The 16,747-nt window shown below is 43.5% G+C and overlaps 1 long non-coding RNA gene across 11 annotated transcripts in view; it reads left to right on the top strand.

Annotated features, from left to right (window-relative positions):
* The window catches only part of LOC141422604 (uncharacterized), a 182,860-nt gene that overhangs the window by 152,367 nt on the left and 13,746 nt on the right, over nt 1–16,747 (top strand). The window lies entirely within an intron of this gene.

The raw sequence follows: 16,747 nt of genomic DNA, 5'->3' as shown, positions 1-16,747 counted from the left end.
GTGCTGCTGCTGGTCTGAGGGCCACACTTGAAAGACCACTGTGAAGTGTCATGACGGTACAAAGAAGTCACGTTTTGCCGTTCTTCCTGGGAGCTGAGGAGTTTGTTCTATGGCACCTTGATAATCACCTGGTTATTCCTCTGTTTTTTTCTGACTTTTACACTTACATCTTGTCCCTGAAATTATACGACAGGCCCTTAAAATGGAGAAATTCATTCTGACCCCAGGAGATAAGCCCCAGAGCCCTGTCTGTAGTTCACAGATGTTAGCGGTGAGAATGAGTAAACGACAGATCCCTGTTCTGCTTTTATTAAATAGTTGGGTTCATTCTGTTTCAGATTGTTGTGCTCAACCCTATTTTCCCAGACTAAAAAAATGTGGGCTCCTACAAAGGAATTGGTGAAACATTTATGTCAAGAATAACCCCTGAAAATTTGAGCCCTGAGTTCAATCCCATGTGCCACCAAAAATAAAATATTTTTAAAAAGAATAATTCCCTAGAATGTTTACTATTGTAAGTAAACATAAATAAGGTTTCTCCTGCTTGACTCAGAGCCCAACATCGAACTAAACAGGTTTTGCTAATTTTATCTTTTCTCTTTTTTCAAATAAATGTGGTATTCCCCTATTGGTGACTCACTTCCAGTGGGCTAAAGAACCACATGTTGCAGCAGCTTTTTCTGAACCTGAGAATCTGCTGTGTCCACAGGCCTCTCCTCCCCATCAAGATTGCTCACCTCTCTTGGGGAATGACCCTCAGAAGATTCTGAAACACCTGAAGGCAGGCTTCCTTTACTATCATCCAGGAGACATGGTATGTGCGTAACACTGTCTTTTCACTCCACCTGCTTACCATGCACAAGTGACTGGGTGGACACAGTAAACATGGCATCAGTAGACTCTCTTGTCAAATGGAAAAAGGTGGTTAAAGCTTAAACACTAGTCTTTCTCAAGCTTTTCTGCGCATCAGAATCTCCTGGAGAGCTTAAAAAAACCCATACAATTCCCAGGCTATATTTTCTACCAATGAAATTGGAATTTCTAGAGTTGGGACCCAGACTTCAGTTTTTTTTTTTGTTGCAATGCTGAGGATAGAACTCAGAGCACTGCACATGCTAGGCAAGTGCTGTACCACTGAGCCACACCCCAGTCCTTACCTTTGGGAGATATGTAAAAAACTCTCAAAGAATTGCAAATATGCTGCCAAGTTTGAGAACCAGTGGCTGAGCAACAGTGCAACAGTTTTCTGGGTAAACTGATGTGTTGGTTTTGTACCTGGATCCTTTCCCACTGCAACCGTGGGCACTGGACAGTGTTAGAAGCATCAGGTGTGCCTCCATGTGGGTAGGAGGCTGGGTCTCAGTTTCTCTTCCCTGACGAGTGCAGTCTCAGAGGAGTCACTTCCCCAGCTCACCCATTTCTGCTCATCAAGTAAGAATACTGGGGTGACTGAATTTGCTACAATATTGTGGTTCACCCAACATGGCTACCATTTTCTGCAGCTGCTCCTATCAAGAGACGAGTCTACTTCCCCAGTCAGTCCTTGGAGTGGTGCTGATCTCATGACTTGTAGAACGAGGCCAAATACATGTTGTACACTTCAGGACCCTGGGCCTCCTGTGGCCCTGAAGCTTGTACTTTTGCTGTCTTAGATGTAGCCCTGAGATGGCCATGTGAGAGAACCAGGCTAGCTCCCTAAAGAATGAGAGGCCACTTGGAGGAGGGACAAGGCACCTCAACTTGCTACCAGCACCAACTCTCAGCTGTGTGTGAAGCCATCTTGGAGTTTCTCCTCCTCAGCCACTCTCCAGAATGCTGTCAACTGGGTGACATGTGAAACCAGCAGAAACACTGCCCAGCTGGCCACAGAGTCAGGACAAGCAGAAAGTGAGACCATTTTTTTCACAGACTGATTCTTTGGATGGTTATTATTCAGCAATAAATGCCTGAAACAAATACTGACTCTGTAAATCACGTCATGACATTTACACGTGTGCCGTGAAGACAGCATTGCAAAGCATGGCCAATGTCAAGTCGAACATCTCATGCCTCTTCTTAAATATGTTCAAGATAATAAAGGTTAGAGATGTAAAGTAAGAATCAGGCAGTGGTGCTTCCTAGTACTATTGACATAAAAGGTGATTTTTAGGATGCAAAACCCATGGCTGGAGTATTCAAGATTTTAAGCAGGACTTTTACAAATTCCAGAAAAGAATGACTTTCTTTCAATGGTCAACATGTTGAACTGGGATACTTCTGGAAAGTTGGTTTTCATATCATTTGTTCTCAGTCAATAAGAATTTTTTTGAGTCCCAGGAATGTGTCAGTGCTTTATCGAGTGTTAAGGGAGGTGGAAATCACTGCTCCCTAAACACAAGGAGGTGTAGCATGTCCCTGTGCTGTGGTCCTCTCAGGTTTCCGAGTTGATACTGCTGCCATTATGCATATGCCAGTCCTGGCAGTGGGAATTCATGTGCAGCTTCTGAAGTGTTCAGGGGTCCTTCCGTGTGAGGGATCTGTGAAGTGAGGAAGCTCACTGCATGCTGGCCTGTGACACCACGGAGAGTGCAGTAGGGAGGGGTGGGACTTGGTACTCTGCAAGGGACTGCCACTGGGCACCAGAGCCATGCAATTCCCCACTGTAGAACTGATTCAGGGAGAAGGCTTTGCCAGTTTTTATCTATTCTCCATATTACACACACATGCACACAATTTGCCAGGGCTGCCATAAAAAGATACCATAAAGTGGTCGTTTAACAATAGAAATGTATTTCCCACAGTTCTGGAATCTAGAAGTGATTGGGTGTTGGCAAGTTTGATTTCTTCTAAGGCCTTCCTCCTTCACTTGCTGATAACTGCCTTCTTGCTGTGTCCTCTCTGTGTGCATATTTCCTCTTTTAGGGGTGCCAGTCAGACTGCATTAGAGCCCTGTCTAATAGCCTCTGCTGAATTAATTACTTTTTTAGAGACCCTCTCGAGGAGCTGGAGGATCAGGCTTCAACATATGAATTTTGAGGAGACATATGGAGGCATGCATGCGTATACATATGTGGATACACGTATGTTTTTTACGGATCAGAAGCATGTCTGTGTCTGTCTGTGTCAGGGACTTAGTGTCAGTTCTCTGCCTTTTGGTCCATCTTACATTTTAACAGTAAAGATAAGAGGCGAGCAGGTGGTTTTAAACTGTAGCTGTTGAGCTAAATTTTGGAAGGCAGAGACCTGGAGGGCTGCTGTGAGTCTGGAGGGCACAAGGGCAGGAGGGACATTTGCTGCACTTCTGAGCAAATTAATTGGGAGACAGAACTGAGTGTGATTGCTCAAGTTCCTATTCAGAAATAATTGTCAAAGGGGAAATTACATTTTTTGGAGGCTCTTTTCTTCCTTCTCATTTTTAACACTCTCCTTAACCTGACAGGCAGATAGGAGTTTTGCTTCCTTAAATGAAAGTTACTTAGTTCCTGTTTTCTCTAATTGGAGGTATTTCAAATAAAAAACCCAGGGTATCAGACAGACATACAAAACAAATAAAACCCACTTTTTAACTGAAGGGGAGTTGTGCAGATAAGTGGGAAGTCTGAGAGTAGGGTTTGAGGATGTTTGTATAAGCCCAACAATATCTATTCATTTACAAACTCAGTAGATAGTTTTATAGAATCTATTCCATACTTAAGTCCAAGACAACTTTTTCAAAAATGATTCCAATACCGACTTCACTCAGCTCCCACGGTGGAGGCCTTAGAGGCCAGCCAGACGGGGACTTCCCACAGCCTTCCCCAAGAAAGGCTGGAGCCATCACAGCAGGAGGTGACGCCCTCCTGATGGCTGTGGAGGAGAGAAGCAGGGTTTCAAAAAGGAAATATGAAAAGTCTACCAGCAACAAACTAAGACAATGCTAACATGGCACTCCTTGAATTGGAAGTGGCAACAAAAATTGCCAGGTGAAGACGTCAAATCCTCTAGACAACGAATCCCACAGGCAGAAGTCAGCATGGGGAGATGGGGTGAATGCTGCCAGGTCCCCACAACAGTCCCAGATGGGACATCATCTTCCTACAGGTTCCAATTCTGCAGTGAGCTTGCGCTCAAGCACGTTTTTGTGTTTTGTTTCGATCATGAAGGGGTTGAAAGCCATTAAAGAGAAGAATGCAACAGCTTGTGCAATATTTCTATACTGATCTCTGGACATAATAATTTATATGTTTTACTCAGGGCCCATTAAGTGAGTAAAGTATGTAAATATTTCCTGTACTGGTTTTTCTCATAGGAAAACCATATCCCTGCCAAACAAAACAAAAAACCCCAGGACATCCCGTCATACAGAAGCCTGGGTCTCTTCTGTGGCAATGAAGGGACCTGTGTGGCCTGAATGTGAATGACAAGGAGCTGAAGGTCTTCAAGTGCCTCCCAGGGAGCCCTGCCCGCCTTTCTCACTGGTCTGCGTAATCTGTTGCTGAACAGAAGAATAGTGTTTTCTTCCTTATTCACAGATAGACTTAAGCTGAGAGATAAAAGTGGCTTACTTTTAACTTTTGTCCCTATATTTATCCCAAGTTTGCCACCACCACTTGTCTATGCTGGAATCTACTCTGTGATGCTGTTGGATTTGGTACAAAACAATGTAGGTATTTCAGTCAACACATTAAACTTTCATGATGATAAGAAAAACGTCCCCCTGACTTTCAAGCCCTCTGAACTATAAGCAAGACCTGGAATGGAGCTCTGGTGTTGTCACTTGTCTGCATCTCATTAACCTGATCACCCTGCCCCCTTGTTCCAGCACCCAGTTCCGGGCATACAGCTGGCGTTCAGGAGGGCCTTGCTAGGTAAATGAGTTCCTGCAAGGCCATCTGTGAGCAGAAGGTGCACCTGGCCAGCACTCTGCAGCTCGTCCAGTGGACTCATCCAAAGTTAGGAGGGAGGAGGCATAGAGTCCTCCTCTGGTTTAGAGGCTGTATGCTGCCAGGCCCTACCCAGATGGGCAGGGAAGAATGTGTTTCTTTGTGGTAATGAGTCTGGTTTTCTCTTTGGCACACCTTGGAAGCCACATTTCTTGGTGTGACCAGAGGAGAGAATTCTGTCCTGGCTGCCCCCAGTAGAGGGGCTTCTCAGAAAACGTTTATGAGAGCTCAGGTAAAGACTGAAAGATGGAGAAAGGTGGCCACAGAACCAGGAAAATAGCTGGTTCCTGATGTGTCTCATGTTCTTTGACAGCCACCAGCATAAACAGAAATACTTTCTGCAGATACTGGGATAGATGCCTGTAATCCCATATACTCAGGAGGAAGAGGCAGAAAGATCTTGAGTTCAAGGCCTTCCAGGAAAGGTTAGTGATATATTTTTTTGTCTCAAAAACAAACAAACAAACAAAAATATATAAAATAAAAGGGCTAGGGACATAACTGAAGTGGTAGGGCATTTCCTTAGCATATGAGGCCCTGGGTTCAAACCCTAGTACCAAGTTAAAAAAAAATACTTTGAAGCTAAGAGGGGGGATTCCTCACAATTTATGGGAGTGAAGCTCTAACCTTTCTTTAAGGACCAGGCTGTAAGGTCCCCACGATTACTAGCAATCCTGGACGAGTTGCATGTTGGGTATATAAGGACCTGTGAGTTAAATTTCCTTCACTTATTTCTCAGAGCAGTATGCTTCAGGTGGTAACAAGTAGAGCTCTTTTTCTCTTGGCAGGAAGAAAACTATCCCCAGTAGGTATTAATTTTGCAGCCCCTAGGCCTCAGCACCCTCTTCTTTGAGTTTGGACATTGCAGTGGTCATGTCCTAGAACAGCAATGCTTGCTGTGTCAGAATCGCCTAGAAGGCTTGTAATAATCCACGACCTGGGGACACCCAGACCAATTTCTTTGGAGTATTTATTTCTTGAAAGTTATTTATCTTTTAAAAATTCTTCCATCAACATTTTTTAAACTCCTAAAGGGGTCCAATGTGAAGCCAACACTAAGAAACATTGCTTAGTGTCCACTATAGTTCTCAAAAGCAAAGGTTTTTTTTATCTTAAAAAATAATAAGGCCAAAGGTTTCTTTTACTTGGAAAAAGTGTATTTTAAAAATATCCTCATTACTGAAAAGTTATCAGTGGGATTTTTCCCCCCCTTGAACTTTCCATTAATAAAAAACAAAGTGAACTATACTGAAAACAATTATGAGAAAATTTAGACAAAGTAGAATTTTCCAAAAAGTTATGGGTAGGTGAAAAGAAAAAAAAAAAAAAAAAAGAAAGCAAAGACGATCATTGAAAAAAAAAAAGCTTTCACAGGAATCTCATTTTAATTCATTTGTAATGAATGTCTCATTTCAAAGATGGATAAACAGCATTTGTCAAAAAGTCCCACCTATGGCTGTCGCTGAGAAGCTCAGTGATGGAAATGCCCACGACAGAGTTAACTCATTCTGACTCAGTGTGGGTTTTAAAAAAGAAATTAACAAATTTTAACAGTAAGAGCACAAGTGGGGGACAAAATGACTAGCCAGCAAATGACTAGCTGAAAGGATTATCTTGTCAGCTACGACAATGGGCTCATCTTGCACACAGGACTTTCTAAACTCTCTGCCAACCCTATCTTTTGGTGACAAAAGAAATATGTCTTCAGTCAGATAATACTACATTCTGCATACTTTGAACTACTCTGAAGACAGTGAAAAAGGTGGCATTCAATGTGCCAGTTATTGTTACTGCCAAAGTGCATCAAATAATTGTTGACCGTTGGCCCTAATGTTAATTTGCCCAAAATTCTGCTCTGGCTGACTTTTGTGACATCAGCTTCCCTTCAGCTGATGGATATCTTATATTAGATAGAGGACGAAGTAGAAATTTTTTTGGCTGACATTCAAGCCCTTTCACAATGAGGTCACATTATACCTTTGCATCCTTGTACCCCTACTATGCCTTTTTTTTTGGGGGGGGGGGTATTCCTAAAACCTTTATAGTAACAGACTCAATGTGAGTGAGAGTTGAAGAGAGTCTTCCAAACTCCTCTGTTTTTACTTCCCCAGTGTTGGGCTCTTCCTCTGGGTGGGACTCTCTGTTAAGGATTTTATAAACTTTATTTGCTCCTCACTACAAACCTGAAGTGGAAATTATTACATTTTTCTTTGTAAAATCTCAGGTTACTGTTGGAGTCTCCTCCTTAATGTGCTAGGGTTTATTTTCATCATGAAAGGAAAGTTTGGACTGGAGACATGGCTCAAGTGTAGCGGACCTGGCTAACAAGTGCAAGGTCCTGAATTCAAACCCCAGTCCTACAGCAGCTGAAGGTGACTGCAAGTACAGGAACATGCTTATTTCTGGGTCCTGCTCATGAGCTCTTTGGCTACTTTTGACTGAGCACAAATGTTTTAAGGGTATTGGAGCAAAACAACCCTGGACCAAGCCAATCTGGAATTGCTCTGCAGGGATGGAGGAGACAGGCATTCCCATTGTATTGCTTAGCTCAGTTTTGTGTCATGGCAATGACCATGGTCATGATGGAGGTAGCTTATGGAACAGTGAGGAAGAGAAGGTCAGATGCAAAATCTATCTCAGCCCCTCCTTTAATATCCTTTCTGTGGTGTGGATGGAGACTTTGTATCTCAGGTCTATTGGCCTTCTTGACCTTCTGGAATGCCCTTTCCATTCCAAAGATTCAATTCTGCCTTTCCTATAAGGCCTAGCTCAGTGGCTCCCTGCCCCTCACTCTAAGTCCTCCCCTGTGAGTTGAACTGTAGTGGGTTGAGCTGTGTCCCTCAAAAAGATATGTCACAGGATCTTGGTTATCTCATTTGGAAGTAGGGTCTTTGCAGATGTAATTTATGTAACGATTTTGAGATGAGATCATCCTGGATTAGGGCAGACCCTAAATCCAATGATGGATGCCCTTCTAAGGAACAAAAAGGGAAAAGACACTCAGAGAGGAGACCATGTGAGATGGAGGCAGAGACTGAAATGATGTCTACAACCTAAGCGACATCAAGGATGCCAGAAACCACCAGAAGTGAGGACCTCACAAGGTCTGGATCGGATTCCCCCTCAGAGGCTCCAGAAGCAACCACCCCTGCAGGTAACTCCCTTTGGATGTCTAGTCTCCAGAGCTGCTCATGGTAATTTAGTACAGCAACTCCAGGAAGTGAGCACATGGCCTTTCTTGAGCATTCCTAGCATTCCATCTGATTTTCTCTTGAGATCCTTTGACTCCACGTCTTATTTTTTTGCATGTGTCCACCTTCTCCTACCAGATCGTAACCTCATGGGGCAACATCTGACTTGATTGCCCTTCACCCACCTCCTATGGTGATTTCTGTATTATTTCTGGGGTTCTGGCAATATTTGCATGGTACTGCATGAGGAAACTGGAGCACAGACAAGTTACTGCTCCTGATGTGGGTGGAACAACATGGAGAAGGACTGGCATCCATGGCTATTCCCTCTGGTTGGGTCAGCCCAATTCTGGCCCAGCCCTGAGGCTTCTTCGTTATTTTGGTCTTTGGGGTCCCACCCAACCTGCTTGACTCCAGGCTGCACAGGAGAGAGACTATTTCTCTGTGCTCTCCCATCCTCCTCCTTAGCACATGGTCTCTCACAAGCTTGTCTTTGTCAGATTGTCAGCACCTTAAGGACAGTGACCATGTCTTACTTATCTCTGGATTCCCTTAGCCCACTTCTGATCACATATATTAGACCTTCAATGACAAAGTGCACAAGGATTTGTTTCCATCCATCCTTTCAGGCTCACTTCGACCTCACTTTTTCCTGCCTGTCTTTCACAGCCCCTCTGTCAATTCTCCTACTGCAATGTGATAGCAACCTCTTGGTTAGAGCTCGACTTATCCCTTCCACTCCCATTCATATGTTGGAGTTCTCATCTCTAGTACCTTAGATTGTGGCTTTTGGGATAGCATCTTTACACGGACAAGGGGGTTTATGTGAAGTCAATAAGGTGAGTGCTAATCCAATATGACTGGTGTCCTTATAAAAGGAGAAATTTTGACACAAAGATGCATAAGGGAAGAGGACATGAGACAGAGAGAAAAGATGACATCTATAAGGCAAGAAGAGAGCCCTGAACAGACTCTTTCCTTTCAGTCCTCAAAAAGAACCAACCCTGCCAATGCCTTGATCTTGGCTTTTCAGCTTCCAGAACAGAGAGACCATACATTTCTGTTGCTAAAGGCCCCAGTCTGTGGTACTTTGTCACAGCAGCCCCAATACACTCTTGTAGTTCTCAAACCATCCAGCCCCTGCCTCAGGCAGGCTCTGGGTTTGAGGCTCACTTATGTCAGCTCCTTGACTCTCATAGAAATACGGTGTCTGAAGATCTTTGGCATGAAGGGAAGAGTTGCATATTCTGGCCACCCTGGTTTGACATCAGAAATGGTCTTTCTGGGTGAGCCAAGAAGAAAGTTACATGGTTTCATTACACCTGAGTGGACAAAAGAAGTCATGGGGCATAGCCGTCACCTGGCTAGCATACATGGGTTTTCCACAGGCTCTGTCTCTTGGTAGTGGAATAGGGTGTGACTTCCCATAGTATTAAGAAAAATGGAAATTTTGTAACTTAAAGGAAGTCATCCTGGAAAGAGAAAAAAAAAATCTGTCTGTGACACCCAGTTTGAAAGTCTTACCTCACATGATCTAGGATGTCTGTGTCAGAAAGGAAGTGGATGACCGTTATGTCAAGTGCTGAGGATGGCGTCTGGCACGTAGTAAGCACCGTGTGACTGTGGGCTATTATTATTATTGTTACTATTCTCAGGCTAAATGTGTCATAAATGTTAATATTGGCTCCTACCTTGAGCAGGATGAGCTGAGCCTATGAAATTTATAGGACCATAGTTACCTGTGTGGATATCTGTAAGGATATAGTGCAGAGCACTTTTCTAGAATGTTGTAGCAAGTAAGGGAATGTGATACAATATCAACCATTTCCTGCCCCAGTCCTATCTGTAGCTACAGACTTTCAGGGAGCCAGCTTCCTTACGTACCCTGATACTCAGTTCACATTGCAGTTGTTAAGTATGACTCCAAACTTCTCAGCCACAATGTGGGCCTCTTTAGAGCTGTGAAGTGCAGCTTCAGGGCCAGGCAGCAGGACGATTGCAAGTTTGAGGCCAGCCTGAGCTATACAATGAGAACTGACTCAAAAACCAATGAAAAGCATGGCTCAGGTGGTACAGTACTTGTCTAGCGAGCTTGAGGCCCTGAGTTCAAACCCTAGTACCCCCAAACTGCACTTTTGTCTTGGCTCCTTCTTTTGCAAGTGTATCTGTTTTGCAACACAAAAACCTTCCCCACTGCTTTGCCACTAAGTGGTTTGCCAGACCAATTTGCAGCAAATAAGGAGGTTGTCGAATTTGTGAAGTCACCCCTCAGACACTGAGATCAGAAACTTTGATTGGCAGTTCTAATCTTATCAATCTGACCTTGATTTCTCCCTTTGAGGGAAAAACAATTAGCAGTGAGCATTTGTATCACAAACCTGCTAGGTGCAGGTTTAGTTATCTTCATTTTAGCTGCTTCATTCCTCAATCCTCAAAACCATATGTGACAGCAACTCATTTACTTTATATGGCAGATTTAGTCACTTCCTTAACAGTTGGGGAAATGGAGAGGGAATCTGCCCAGGGAAATAGGAAAAGATAGGTTGAGGATGTCACTGCAAGTCTTTGTGGTTCTAGGCCATTTCCAAATCCCTACAGGGCTTCTAAACCTAGGATATCTGAATCAGGGGGACTGTCCAGGCCAGAAAGAATATGGTTGATGAGTTGTACTGAAAAGGCTTTGTATAAAAGGTCTCTTTAGAGGTGTTTGGAATTCCCGAGTCAGAATCTGTTTTGGGGTAAGGTGCTTTATAAAGGGTGACCATTGGAGTTTAGGTACTTGCTGTGGAGACAAGGAACACAGGGAACCCTGGTTCCAATGCATCTCTATACCAGATGACTCCTTCCAGCAAACTGAGGTCCCAGGTGAGCTTGGATCTCAAGAGGAAATGAAGCAGTCTTCAGACAAATGACCAGAAGAGAGTAGGGAGATTGAACCTAACACAACATTTTGGATGTTAACATGTGCCACGAGGGGGCCCAAGAGCAGGCTGTGGGCTGGAGGTGCGTGCTTCTGGGGGGATGAAGATGGAAGCTGTCTCTAGCACACAGAGTGGGTTACGAGGGTCAAAGGGGTAAAGCATGCTGGGGACAAACTATACTGGAAGGAACACGGAAGGAACAAATGCTGAACTTTGGAGGTTTTGTTCCTTCACCACAGCCATTCCCAAAACAAAGACAACCATTCCCAAAACAAAGACAGAATCATCGGAGCAGTGCTGTGTGCAGATCCATCATCTTTACAGCACCTGAACTCCAAGACAGCCCTGTGATCTCAGAAGGGCTGGCATGTTAATAAAGAAATTAAACACCCCCATTCCATCTTTGTTCTTGGTGGAAGGCCAAGGTGGCTCCGAATCTTCTCATGAAAGATTGGGGCAGGAACAGCCCTTGTTTCTGTGCCAGTCTTCCAAAGTGATAGATTCAGTCATTGGCTGTGTGGTCACAAATGTGCCTTAATTAATAAAAGGGTCTTAACAGAGAAACCAAATTAATATCCCAAGCCCTGGAATGGGTAGCAGATTACTAAAACTCAACTGCTACTACTTTTTTTTTTTATCTGTGCATACAACTCAATTCCTTAATTTCTTTTAACTCAATCTAATTTGGGTAAATTCAGGAAAAAGCAAAAATAGATGATGAGGAAGGCCTAGTTAACAATAATGCAGGTGGGTTCTCTAGAAGACATTTCCACATTCTGTTTGCTATAATAGTCATGAATTAATTAAAGGCCTAGGGAGTTCCTGAAGACTGTAGTGTGGGGAACCTGCAACGGGAAAGGCTGGCACTTACGGGAACTCAGTGACACAAGGATTGGAGGCCCCGGTGAAGAAGAGAGAATCTCCTCGATTAATAAAAGGACCATGGACGTTGTCCTTGTCCTGCCTGTCCTCTTCAACAGAGGGGCTACCTGCAAGTCAGATGGATGCAGCTTCTGTTTGAATCTGTAGTTCTTGGAAGACCTGGGAAGTAAGAATTAAAGAAATTTAATGGAACTATGGTAATTGTACATATTTACAGGATAGAGAGAGATAACCCGATATAAGTATACAATGAGTAATGAACAAATCAAGGTAAACAGCATGCCCATCTCCTTAAATAGGCATCATTTTTTTGTGTTGGGAAACTTTGGCCTCTTCTTCTCTAGATCTTTATAAAATACATAATAAATTATTGTGAGCTGTTGTCATCCCACTGCGCTATGGGAACTCTAGAAATGATTCCTGCTAGCTAACTAGGAGTTTGGTATCCATTATTCAGCCTCTCTCTTTGAGCTGAAGTTCTCTGAAGAAGCTGCATCTATGTTAAAGACACTGTGACAGCTTGACCTTGGCTGCCTAGAACATTCAGACTGTGGAGAGATGGAATGTTGTAGTCCACAGCCAAAATTATTTTAGGCGATCTCAGCTCCTTTTGTTTTGTTTGTTTGTTTTGAGACAGCAGCTTCCTGTGTAGCTCAGGCTGCCCTTGAACTCACTATAGTCCTGATGGCCTTGACCTTGAGATCCTCCCACCTCAGCCTCTGGGATCACAGGCGTGAGCCACCATGTCCGGCTTTCTCAGGCCCTGTAATGGTCAATTTCCTTAACTTCTGCATCTGACCTAGCATTCTCATGACTAACACTGAGCTTGGCCTCAGCCTCTAGCCTCCGCCAACCCTCAGCTAAGAAGGCTGTAAGACAACAGCTGAAACCTACAGAAGACTTTCCAGCTTTGCTGTAGCTGCATACCTGATGCTCCCACCAACAGAATGGGAAATGTATTGATTTATGACTCTCCTTTGTTCTGTGACTATAAAAGTTCACGTAACCTCTTCCACCATGGTACATGTCATTCAAGATAATTTGAATCTGTGTTCCTAGGTCATGGTCACTCATATTTGACTCAGAATAGACAATTTTTTCTTATTTCCTTTAAAGCAGAGTCATGGTGTTGACTTTATATCAACACTTATTCCTCCTGCCTCTCCCCCTTCCAACTCCCTAGAGACCACTATCCTCCATTTCTGAGACCCACTCTTTTAGCTTCTACTTATGAGGGAGAACATGCAGTATTTGTCTTTCTGTGCCTGATTTATTTCACTAAACAAAATAACCTCTGGTTCCATCTATGTTGCCACAAATAGCAGGGTTTCCTTCTTTTTCTTGGCTGAATAGTAATCCACTGAGTACATGTAATACATAAAAAAATGAGTATTTGGTTTGAATTCTCTGTTTGATTGTTGGATTGTTCTGTTGGAGTATAATGGAAAGGCTCTGAGTGAAGCCATCCACCTTGTGAGAACCCTGAGTAGTCCCAGTTTAGAAGCTTGGTCCTTGCATCTTTTCTATCCAATTGTGATTTGACTAGCCATCTGCTTCAGTTTCCACACAGCCTCTGGAAGCTAAGGAGAAGCACCAGCAGAATCTCCAAGAACAAGGTACCTGACAAAGGAGTCATCAACTGACCTAGGTTTGACACGGTACCTGCTGGCATGGATGACCTATTTCCACCAGGTTCCTGGTTCCAAGTAGAAAAGGGACCTGTGTTGAGATTTGGCAGGGTCCCAATGACAGGATGTCTTTCATAAACTTGAGAGAATCCCACTCCATCCCTGTCATAGGATGATGTACTCGTGGCCAAGTGTTTTGATAGTAAAAACAATAATAATAGATGAGGGTCATTATTTTTGTTTTGAAAGCATCAAAAGTCAACGAAAGGACAACCCACTCTTATTTAGGCACTTCCTAGCTTTGTTGTAGGTATAAATTAAAAGCTTAATTTAACAGATCAAAAGAAAAGCATAATTTTGGGTCAGTTGTAGGCACTTAATAAGGAAAAGTTTACAGAAGAATTGGAATTTATCAGGAGCTTTGAAGAATGAATAAATACATGTGGGTACACAAGAGTCTTGAGACATTCCTCATTGACAAGGACAAACTTGAAAGTTTCCTTTTCAATCTTTGTGGCCACCACTGCGTACTATAACATAATTGTTGTAAGGCCAGGGAAAAAATGAATTCTGAACATGCAGGAAATATTCCCCCTAACAGCAGGATGTTTCTTGACTTCTGGACTCTTATCAAGTTTTCCTTTTCTATGAAGCCCTTAGCTTCAACTCAACATGAGAATTGTGGGCAGAAAACAACTGTGGCTTTGGCTGGGAGTGAGGAAGTAGAGAGCCAAGGGTTGGGGGTGCTCCTCATCTTCCCTTGATTTAAGAGGGGAGGATGGCTTTATCTTGCTGAGTAGATCTGAGCTGAGTAAGAGGAATGGAAGAAATAGCGAGTGCAAACAAGGGACCCATAAATATCACTGAGCCTCAGCACATTTTCAAAACATCTCAACCATCCTAAAACATATGGCCATCCTCACAGGCCACAGTGAACACTGACCAGGAGGACTTGGGTGGGTTTAGGAGCTGTGAGGGCTGAGGGCACAGAGGAGGGTAGGGACAGGTCATTGTAGCAATTTCCTCCCTTCACCACAGATGAACCAAAGGGATTCTGTTAGCTGCCTAGAAAAAGCTCAGTTATTCTTTAGGGCAGGCTGACCTTGAGTTCTAAGAATATGTATTTATAACAATTTTCCATCTGAAACATTAAAAAAGAAATATGGATGCATTCCATTTTCCTCTCTCACATTGCCACCAGGGTCACTTGGAGTCTTTGCTGAGATCCAAGGCAAATGGCCAGAGGCATTCCCCACTTCAGCACCAAATGAAGTCACCCTGCATTTTCCTATGGTGCATACCATTGTGTAAATTCATTCTCCTTCAAGATGTCACCCATACTGTGAGATCACAGACTGTTCTTTGGAAGTAAATAGAAATTCATGTTCTTCCTCCAAAATTTATGTGTGTGAGAGCTGAAGTACCTCAAGGGCCCAGATTCTGCTAGAATGACTATCTTCTTCTAGGCACATTTTTGTTTATAAGAGTGGTGTGCTTATCACAGCACACCCTTGGCAAATAAGACATCTCTCCCTTACTGCTTATGGCCCATTAAAGGCAAAGAGAGGCTCTGGGTTTTTGTTTTTGTTTTTTTTAACTCAAACTCCAGCTAAAGTCCCCTCCTTTTAAATTTTGGGTATGTTCCCAAACACCACAGTGGTTCTACCTTCTACTCCCCATGTCATCCACCATGTTTTCTTCTTCATGAAGGATTTTTACCCACTCACCTACTTCAGGGAAGAGGCAGCCTGGGTTATTTTGTGTTTGTTTGCACTATTGTGTTGTTTAAATCATTTGTTACTTGCTTTGGGTGGCTGTGCAGACTACAAGCCAAATACATGGCTTTCCCTTTTACTACTAACTCAGTATCCAGCAGGACAAAAGGAAATGCAGTAAGATGCCATGGTCTTTAGGTTCATGTGAAGGAAATGAAATGTTTTCTCTCCAGGAAGATAAGGTAGAGTGTTGTCTACTCAAATCACTTCTTGTTCTTGTTTTTTTGACTTTGTTTCTATCGTCACCAAGATAGACTTATGAAAACATAGCTATGAAATATGATTATAAAATAGTGACATGGGTGCTAGAAACCACCCATTAAGCTATCTCCTTGTTGTGCAAGTCACACTCCATAGGTGGCCATTAAAACATGGAATCAAATGGGAGGAACAATGACAGGCCAGGAAAGGGAGGAACATAGAGTAGGGCTCATCTCTGGGAGAGGCTCCATGTGATGATGGTGTGGTGGAACACATGATCTCGATCAAGGGCCTGCCATCTTGCCTCACTTGCAGATGGTTATGAAATGAGGTGGAGTTGACTCAAGGTGGTGTGTTGTATCTTCAAGTGGCAGCAGTTCTGATATCAGGAGCACCGTTTCCATAAGCTCCTGGAACGTACTGCTTTGTTCTTCTGGGCAGATGCTCTTTCATCCCCAAGGAGTTGGGGGTGGTACAATGGGGACACTCCTTTCTGACAGAGATGTGTGGGACTGGCTGCTGGGAGAAGATGGTGGTGGGCTGCTCTGATGTCTCAGAAATGAAGACATTGAGAGGAGCAAGGCTGGTGGTTCTTCAGGCAAAGGAGATACTGGGGGATGCCGGCGTAGCTGGGGAGAAAAATAAAAGCAAGTTGAGCTCCACTCCTGCATTAATGGAAGTGTTTTTGTTAGTACCCTGGGTTTGATCCCATAGTCCTGTTTTCCCCTAAGCCAGCATTATCAGGTCAGAAACCACACTATTATACCTGGTAACACACTTCTAGAACTTTTGCTTTCTGTTGCCTTGAATTTGAGCTCTTTCAGGATATCTTAGGGAGAGAATGTCCCCACTGATAGGAAGAGGCCACATGGAGCTGTTCATGCCACTAACCCAAGTGGCAAAGAGGGATTTCCCCTGGCTAGAGTGGACTGTGGGATCAGTCACCAAGAGGAAATTGGGTTGTTGCTACACAGTGAGGGCTGAGGGCCAAAGGCAACTGTAACCCAGGGGATTTTCTTGGTTGCCCCTTAATAGTCCCTATCTAATAACACAGGTGAAAGCAAGACCGTGGTAGGAAAAATGTTACAGGGCCACTAAGGATTTAGAGCCCTTAGGAATGGAGGGTCAGTCACTACATAGAGAACCTTGATGAGCTGAAGCCATGGTGACGACAAAGGATACAGACTGGGCAATGAAAAAAGAAGTTATAAGTAGCCACAGCCACTTGACCAGCTTGAGAAAGGAGGA

Source organism: Castor canadensis, chromosome 1 (genome assembly GCF_047511655.1).
Source record: "Castor canadensis chromosome 1, mCasCan1.hap1v2, whole genome shotgun sequence".
In the NCBI taxonomy this organism is placed as follows: Eukaryota; Metazoa; Chordata; class Mammalia; order Rodentia; family Castoridae; genus Castor; species Castor canadensis.
The sequence above is the reverse complement of the archived record's forward strand: the minus strand, read 5'-3'. Positions and strand labels throughout refer to the sequence as shown.